Here is a 7891-nt window from a genome sequence, read left to right as displayed (position 1 = left end):
CATAGCCTTTATTTATGTAAACCAGCTCCTTTCCCTTCTTGTTTTTTTTCTTGTTTTTTTTCTTTCCCAGCACCAGGGGAGCCACCCCTCCCAAATTTCGTTGTTTGGTACCTGTACTATAGCAATGACAATAAAGACCATTCATTCATTCATTCATTCATAATATATCATACTATACTATGTTCTTTTTTTTCACTTTCACTTCACACTGTGTGTGTGTGTGTGTGTGTGTGTGTGTGTGTGTGTGAGAGATCATTGCGCACGTCCCACCACACCTCGTGGCAGGCTTATGTGGGAGATTATCCACCTGACCTGCCTTCGCTATGCTAACGCATTCGCTAGGCTAACGCACTGGTGGGGAGCCAGGAGCCTTCTGCCTGGCAGGCAGGCCGCGGGGCACTGCTTAGTCAGGGGGGAGGGGAGGGGAGGGGAGGGGAGGAGGGGAGGGGAGGAGGGGAGGGGAGGAGGGGAGGGGAGGAGGGGAGGGAGGAGGGGAGGGGAGGAGGGGAGGGGAGGAGGGGAGGGGAGAGGAGGGGAGGGGAGAGGAGGGGAGGGGAGGGGAGGGGAGGGGAGGAGGGGGGGAGAGAGAGAGGGAGGGGGGCGGGGCTAAGCGCTAGCCCGCTCCCAGATCTGGATATAAGCTTAAGCTCCTGTTCAACTCTTAAACCTCCTCTTAGCCATGACAGCTGTTGTACTGTCATACTGTAAATAGCCTACTATACAATATACTACAGTTATACCCCATTAAACACCATATTGGTACTAGTCCCTGTGTTCTACTGGTGGCACAGCACCAGAATATGTTAAAAAAAATGAAGTGAAAAATATTATAAAAAGAACTGTTATTTTTTCATTTTTTTTCACTTATTTTTTTTAAATCATTTTTATCATTCTATGATCATTCTATCATTCTATAGTATAATATGATATATTATTACCATTCTAAGGAAAAAATAAATAAATGAAAAAAATAAATGAAAAAAAGAACATTTTTTATCATTCTATGATCATTCTATCATTCTATACTATAATATGATATATTATTATCATTCTAAGGGAAAAATAGATTAAGTGATTTTTTAAAAATGTATTATTTTGTTATCATTCTATCATTCTAGACTAGAGTATAATATGATATATTATTATCATTCTAAGAAAAGAAAAAGGGAAAAAAGGGAAGAAAGAACATAGTTGTTTTTTTAAAAATCTTTTTTATCATTGTATGATCATTCTATCATTCTAGAGTCTACCTGACACCAGAGGTAAAATCTGAAGTGGTTCCACATCTAAAAATGAAGTTTACAGTCTATAGAAACACTGTAGAAAGTTTCATGCTTTAGTCATAAAATGCACAATACCTTCTGCCGCACTATTTTATGCACCCAGATTGTGGAATGCACTGCCAGTTTATATTAGGGATGCAACCTCAGCAAATATGTTCAATGTTCTACTGTATTGTTCCATTGTTCTAATCTTCTAATGTTCTATTGTTCCATTGTTCTAATCTTCTAATGTTCTAATCTTTTATTGTTCCCATCTTCTAATGTTCTAATCTTGTATTGTTGTATTGTTCTATTGTTCAAATTCCATAGTCAAGTGTTTAATATGTTTGGTGGAACATGTTTGGCCAACAATGTTGGACTGACTGACTGGTGAAAATCAAAGCAGATAAATATATAATTCTTTATTAACATTTGAGAGAAAAACAACAACCTTCAGAAACATCTCTAACTTTTCCAGACAAAGATGAATACACATGTGGATATGTCACATCTGTTATGATATGAATGCATGGTGATTATGAATGCATACAAAAATAAATCTGTATCGAAGTTCGAAGTATGAATTCCTCACAATCCGGCCATAAGACACCAGCAGGGAAACGCAGCCCAGATCCAGGAGGGTACTACTAGTTCATCCTCGGACGAGCCCTCCATCGGCGCTTCCAGTCATCCCGATCCTCCATACATCTGGCTAGCTCCCTGGTCCTCCATACATCTGGCTAGCTCCCCGATCGATACATCTGGCTAGCTCCGTGGTCCTCCATACATCTGGCTAGCTCCCTGGTCCTCCATACATCTGGCAAGCTCCCTGATCCTCCATACATCTGGCTAGCTCCCTGGTCCTCCATACATCTGGCTAGCTCCCTGGTCCTCCATACATCTGGCTAACTCCCCGAACCTCCATACATCTGTGCAATGCACTCCTGGCTGGGCTCCCCGCTTCAGCCATTAGACCTCTGCAGCTCATCCAGAATGCTGCTGCCCGGCTGGTATTCAACCTCCCCAAATACTCGCATGTCACCCCTCTCCTTCGCACCCTGCACTGGCTCCCGATAGCAGCTCGCATCAGATTCAAGACCCTGGTGCTTGCATACCAGGCAGCTAAAGGGACAGCCCCTGCCTACCTGAAGGAAATGGTAACCCCCCAAACCCCTGCCCGCTCACTCCGCTCCTCCACCTCGGCTGGCCGACTGGCCCCACCTCCTCTACACAGCAGTCGGGCTGCCCGATCACGTCTCTTCACAACACTGGCTCCCCGCTGGTGGAATGAGCTCCCCACGGCTGTCAGAACGGCAGAGTCACTACCCATCTTCCGTCGTAGACTGAAGACCCATCTCTTCAGGTTACATCTTAACTGCTCCTCCTGAGACATCTTCCGACCCTCACCACTACGTCTCCTAAAGACACCCGCTTTCCCCTCTACTGTGTCCCTAGAACTTCTATTGCCCCCATTGTACTGTTTCTCAGTTTCTCCAGTAAAAAAAAAAAAAAAAAAAAAAAAGTTTTAGTAGAAGGCGATAATAGGGAGAAGGTTTTTCCTCCTATCAGTGGCCCCGGGCCCGAGCTAGAGTACTCTTCCTGCAACGAATGGTGGACTGCTGATTCACATGCTTAGTATTCAAATGTATTGATTGTAAGTCGCTTTGGAATAAGGCGTCTGCTAAATGCCAAAAATGTAAATGTAAATCTGGCTAGCTCCCTGATCCTCCATACATCTGGCTAGCTCCCTGGTCCTTCATACATCTAGCTAGCTCCCTGGTCCTCCATACATCTGGCTAGCTCCCTGGTCCTCCATACATCTGGCTAGCTCGCCGGTACTTTCCGCTCCTGCATCTTTCTTGAGTACGTCCACGTATGTTAGTGTGGGACGCCCTTGTGACCGATGCCCGTGTGTGTTGACTCCCACAGAACCAGTCTGCTGGCTGGCAGCTCCTGGTGTCTCTGGCAGTAACCTGCCAGCCTCATTCTCCTGACTGCAATTTTCTCGCTTATCTTTGGTGACCCCCCCATACAGATTCTTGTTGGTAATATGCTCACTGGTAAGATGAGGAGGGTGACACACACTGGACCTCCATACCTCAGGGACAGAGGCTTTGTCCTGGACTCTCCGTAGCTGATGAGCTTCTCAGAGGCTCCGTCTGTTCCTCGGAGACGCAGTTACAGTAAAGGGCCAGTCGCCTCACTGAACCTCCAACATGTTCAGCCTCTCTCAATTTAGATAAACGTCTCTGCCTCTCCTCCTCCTTCCCCTCCTCTCCCCCCCCTCTTCTCCCCCAGTCCTCCACCTCCTCCTCCCCTCCCCCTCTTCTCCCCCCAGTCCATCACATCCTCCTCCCCCTCCTCCTCCTCCTCCCCCCCTCTCCCCCAGTCCTCCTCCTCCCCTCTTCTCCCCTGCTCTCTCTTCCCTTTGTTTTAGCCTCTCCTTCTCCCCCTCATCCCCTCCCCCTTAGTCCTTCACCTCCTCCTCCCACCTCCTCCTCCCAAGGAGGGCGCGCGCCTCAGCCTCTCCTCCTCCTCCGCCCTCCTCCTCTCCTCCTTGGCCTCCTTGTACCTCCACCGGGGCGGCTGCAGCAGGCACGGGTCGCGGTCCCTCTTGCGGATCTTCTCCGGGGCGAAGCTGGGCGCCGGTGCCTTGCACAGGCGCACCTTGGGCACCACCATGCCAGGCCTGACGCTGCTGCGTCGCATCAGGTGCAGCGGCAGGAGGCTGTTCCTCCTGATGGCGCCGCCCGCCACCTCGGCCACCTCCATGCACGCCTGCATGGTCTGGGAGGAGGGCTGCAGGCTGGACCGCCGGTCGCGCTTCTTGGCGATCAGCAGCACGCGGGAGTTCTGGAAGAGCCGCTTGTAGTTGTCGAGCCTCTCGGGCCCCGCACGCCTCAGCTCGTCCACACGCCTCCGACGCAGGATCTCCTGGGGAGTAAGGAAAGGAGCAGTTGATGTTGTTGTTAGCTAGCTAGCTAGCTAGCTGGCTAGCACGATGGAGCACAGTCTGAAACCAATGTGTTTGTTTGTTTTGGTTCAGGGAGATTTTATCCGCTAGTTGAATTGAGGTTTAGTTTTAGATTACCTTAGACTGTTTTAGACTAGTTTTAGTTTCAGACTATGTAGTTTTAGTTTAGTTGTAGACTATGTAGGCCAGGTTTTGTATTGTATTTGTTTGTGGTGGATGTTGTATGCCTGTGAACAGGTCACACTTGAAAATGAGCCCTTGGGGCTCAATGTGTTTTTACCTGTATAAATAAAGGTTAAATAAACATTTTTTAAAAAGATTACCAACATTGAAATAAACAATACATCTTCTTCAACTATTTTCAAGTGATTGCAGTGTATGACATCATCATTTGAGAACTTACAATCTACACTTTCATAATCTGTAAAAAAAAAAAAAAAAAAAAAAAAGAGAGAGAGATGACCTAATTTTTAATAATTTATTAATTTTAAAATAAAAATAAATTTGCCATTTAGCAGACGCTTTTATCCAAAGCGACTTACAATTACGAATTACAGGGACATTCCCCCTGGAGTAACTGAGGGCTAAGTGCCTTACCCAAGGGCACACTAGTAGTGGTGTGGTTTCAGGCGGGATTTGAACTCACAACCTTCCGATCACAAGTCCAACTAACTATCCACTAGACCACCACTACCTTGCTGACATGGTCCACCTTTCCAGCAGCTGTCACTCACATTTGTATGAAATGGTGCCAGTGATGTCATTGATGCATTATTTCATAAGTAAGTTAAGTAAGTAAGTAAAGTTTATTTATATAGCACCTATCACAGACCAGCAGTCACAAAGTGCTTTACATAGGCTATAAAAACATAATTAAAGAACAAAAGTAAAAGTTAAAAGAAATAGGTAAACTAGTGAAAATAAAAACAAGAAACAAATAACAAAGTGTACAACAAATAATAGCAACACACAAAAAGACAGGCTTTTGGGGTTAGCCAAAGTGAGTGAGTAACCTACCTGGACTGCGTGCCGGCGCTTCCCCACGGCGGGGGGGCTCCCCGGGCACACGGTGCGGCAGGCGGGCGCCACCAGCGGGCTGGCCAGGGCCGTGGTGACCCGCACCATGTGGTCCAGCACGCCCTCCTCCAGCGGGGACACCCTCCTCCTCCTGCCCAGGGCGAAGGTGAAGAAGGCGCAGGAGGAGGAGCCGCCGCAGCAGCAGAACAGGCTCTGGGTCTGGGTCAGGGCCCGCCTCCAGCAGGGTCTGGGCTCGCGTGCCCGGGCCACCAGGGGCTCCAGCAGGGGCCACTCGGGGCTGAAGGAGTCGCAGAACTGGACCGCGCAGGGGGCCTCCAGCAGACGGGCCATGGTGCCCACGGTGTCCCAGCGGCCCGTGAAGCTGGCCCACTCCAGGCTGGTCAGGCGCCGGCCAAAGTCCCTCGCCTCCACGTCGGCTCCTAGGAGGAGGAGGAGGAGGAGGAGGAGGAGGAGGGGGAGGAGGGAGGAGGAAGAGGAGGAGGAGGAGGTGGAGGAGGAGGAGGAGGAGGAGAGGAGAAGGTGGAGGAGGTGGAGGAGGAGGAGGAGGTGGAGGAGGAGGAGGAGAAGGAGGAGGTGGAGAAGGAGGAGGAGGAGGTGGTGGGGGATCAGGAGGAGGTGGAGGAGGAGGAGGAGAGGAGGAGGAGGAGGAGGTGGAGGAGGAGGAGAAGGAGGAGGAGGAGGAGGTGGTGGGAGAGGAGGAGGTGGTGGGGGAGGAGGAGGAGAGGAGGAGGTGGAGGAGGAGGAGGAGGAGGTGGAGGAGGAGGAGGAGGAGGTGGAGGAGGTGGGGGAGGAAGGAGGAGGAGGTGGAGGAGGTGGGGGAGGAAGGAGGAGGTGGGGGAGGAGGAGGAGGAGGATGAGGAGGATGAGGAGATGGGGAGGAGGAGGAGGAGGAGGATGAAGAGGAGGGGAAGGAGGAGGAGGAGAGGAAGAGGTGGAGGAGGTGGAGGAGGAGGAAGAGGAGGAGGAGAGGAGGAGGTGGAGGAGGAGGAGGAGGACTTCTTTAATGAAAAAGTATTGATTGTGTTTGTTTTTGTGTGACTTTGTCTCAATGTGACTCTCTGCTTCAATAAAGGATAACACTGAGGCCCCGCGGTGGTGTAGCGGTCTAAGCACTGGCCGCTAGTGCATGCTGCCCACCGGGGCCGGGGTTCGTATCCCGGCTCGCCAGATCCAGATATGGCCGAGGCACACGGGAAGCGGCATATTGGCCGGCCGCTTCCGAGGGCGGTATAGGAGTATTTCTGGACAAGGATCCGTCGCGCAACACCGCCCCCGTCTGGTGCTGGAGTAACGGTACTGGGCTCGAGGAGCCAGTCAGCCTAGTCTGCCTGGCGGCCTCGGGGTCGGGCGGCGGATCCTTCGCAATAGGCAGGGGATAATTGGATGCTAAGTTGGGTTAAATTGGCTACCAAATTGGGTGAAAAGGGGATAAAATCTGAAAAACAAATTTAAAAATAAATAAATAAAGGATAACACTGGAACTGGTTACGGACTGGTTACTGGTTTGTTCCAAACTGGAACACTTGGATCTGGAACCAGGCTGAGATCATCACATCATCACTACTGTACACCGCTGTTACATCACAATAACACCACTGTTAAATCAGTATCATGTGTGTGTGTGTCACCTGGTGTGTGTGTGTGTGTGCGTGTGCGTGTGTGTGCGTGTGTGTGTGTGTGTGTGTGTGTGTGTGCGTGTGTGTGTGTGTGTGTGTGTTACCTGACATCATCAGGGAGCGTACGCAGTCCCTGTGTGTGTGTGTGTGTGTGTGTGTGTGTGTATGTGTGTATGTGTATGTGTGTGTGTGCGTAGTTTACCTGACATCGGAGTGTGTGTGTGTGTGTGTTACCTGACATCATCAGGGACCGTACGCAATCTGCCCGGCCCTGCACGGCAGCCTTCATCATGGCCGTGAAGCCGTGGCAGTTCCTCCTCTCCAGGTCCAGGCCGGGGAAGTAGCTCAGCAGGTAGTTGGAGATCATGATGTGGCCTGGAACACACACTGGCTGTGATTAACACCTGTATTAACACCTGTAATAACACCTGTATTAACAATGGTAATAACACCTGTATTAACACCTGTAATAACACCTGTATTAACACCTGTAATAACACCTGTATTAGCACCTGTATTAACACCTGTAATAACACCTGTAATAACACCTGTATTAACACCTGTAATAACACCTGTATTAACACCTGTAATAACACCTGTATTAACACCTGTATTAACACCTGTATTAACACCTGTATTAACACCTGTATTAACACCTGTATTAACACCTGTAATAACACCTGTATTAACACCTGTATTAACACCTGTATTAACACCTGTATTAACACCTGTATTAACACCTGTAGATCATGATGTGGCCTGGAACAAACACTGTCTGTGTCACTGAGGCCCATGGCCCATAGGGTCATGAAATTTGTTTTTATTTTTGATCTTTTATTACGTCTTACGTATGGTGTGTTAATATCGACCCCTGGTGGCCAATTAGAGTTTGTCATGGCACGCATGTGTGTCGGGTAACTATAGACGTGTGGGGGTAGAAATCAGAGGACCGCCTCATTGTAATGCATGGAATGGAATGAGGAATGGTATCAAACACACCA

At 49.3% G+C, this 7891-nt stretch overlaps 1 pseudogene across 1 annotated transcript in view; it reads right to left on the bottom strand.

The window, feature by feature from the left end:
* Positions 1-3737: 3737 nt before the first annotated feature.
* Positions 3738-7891, bottom strand: part of LOC308151806 (ankyrin repeat domain-containing protein 33B-like) — a 5813-nt pseudogene continuing 1659 nt past the window's right edge. Inside the window, exons 3-5 of the transcript in view lie at positions 7125-7265; positions 5254-5693; positions 3738-4196 (exon numbers count right to left, since the gene is read on the bottom strand). The product of the transcript in view is annotated as an ankyrin repeat domain-containing protein 33B-like (transcript). The remainder of the gene's footprint in view (positions 4197-5253; positions 5694-7124; positions 7266-7891) is intronic.

Source organism: Nansenia antarctica (genome assembly GCF_963989245.1).
Source record: "Nansenia antarctica genome assembly, chromosome: 2".
NCBI classification, from domain to species: domain Eukaryota; kingdom Metazoa; phylum Chordata; class Actinopteri; order Argentiniformes; family Microstomatidae; genus Nansenia; species Nansenia antarctica.
Note: the sequence above shows the minus strand (reverse complement) of the source record. Positions and strands in the feature narration are given on the sequence as shown.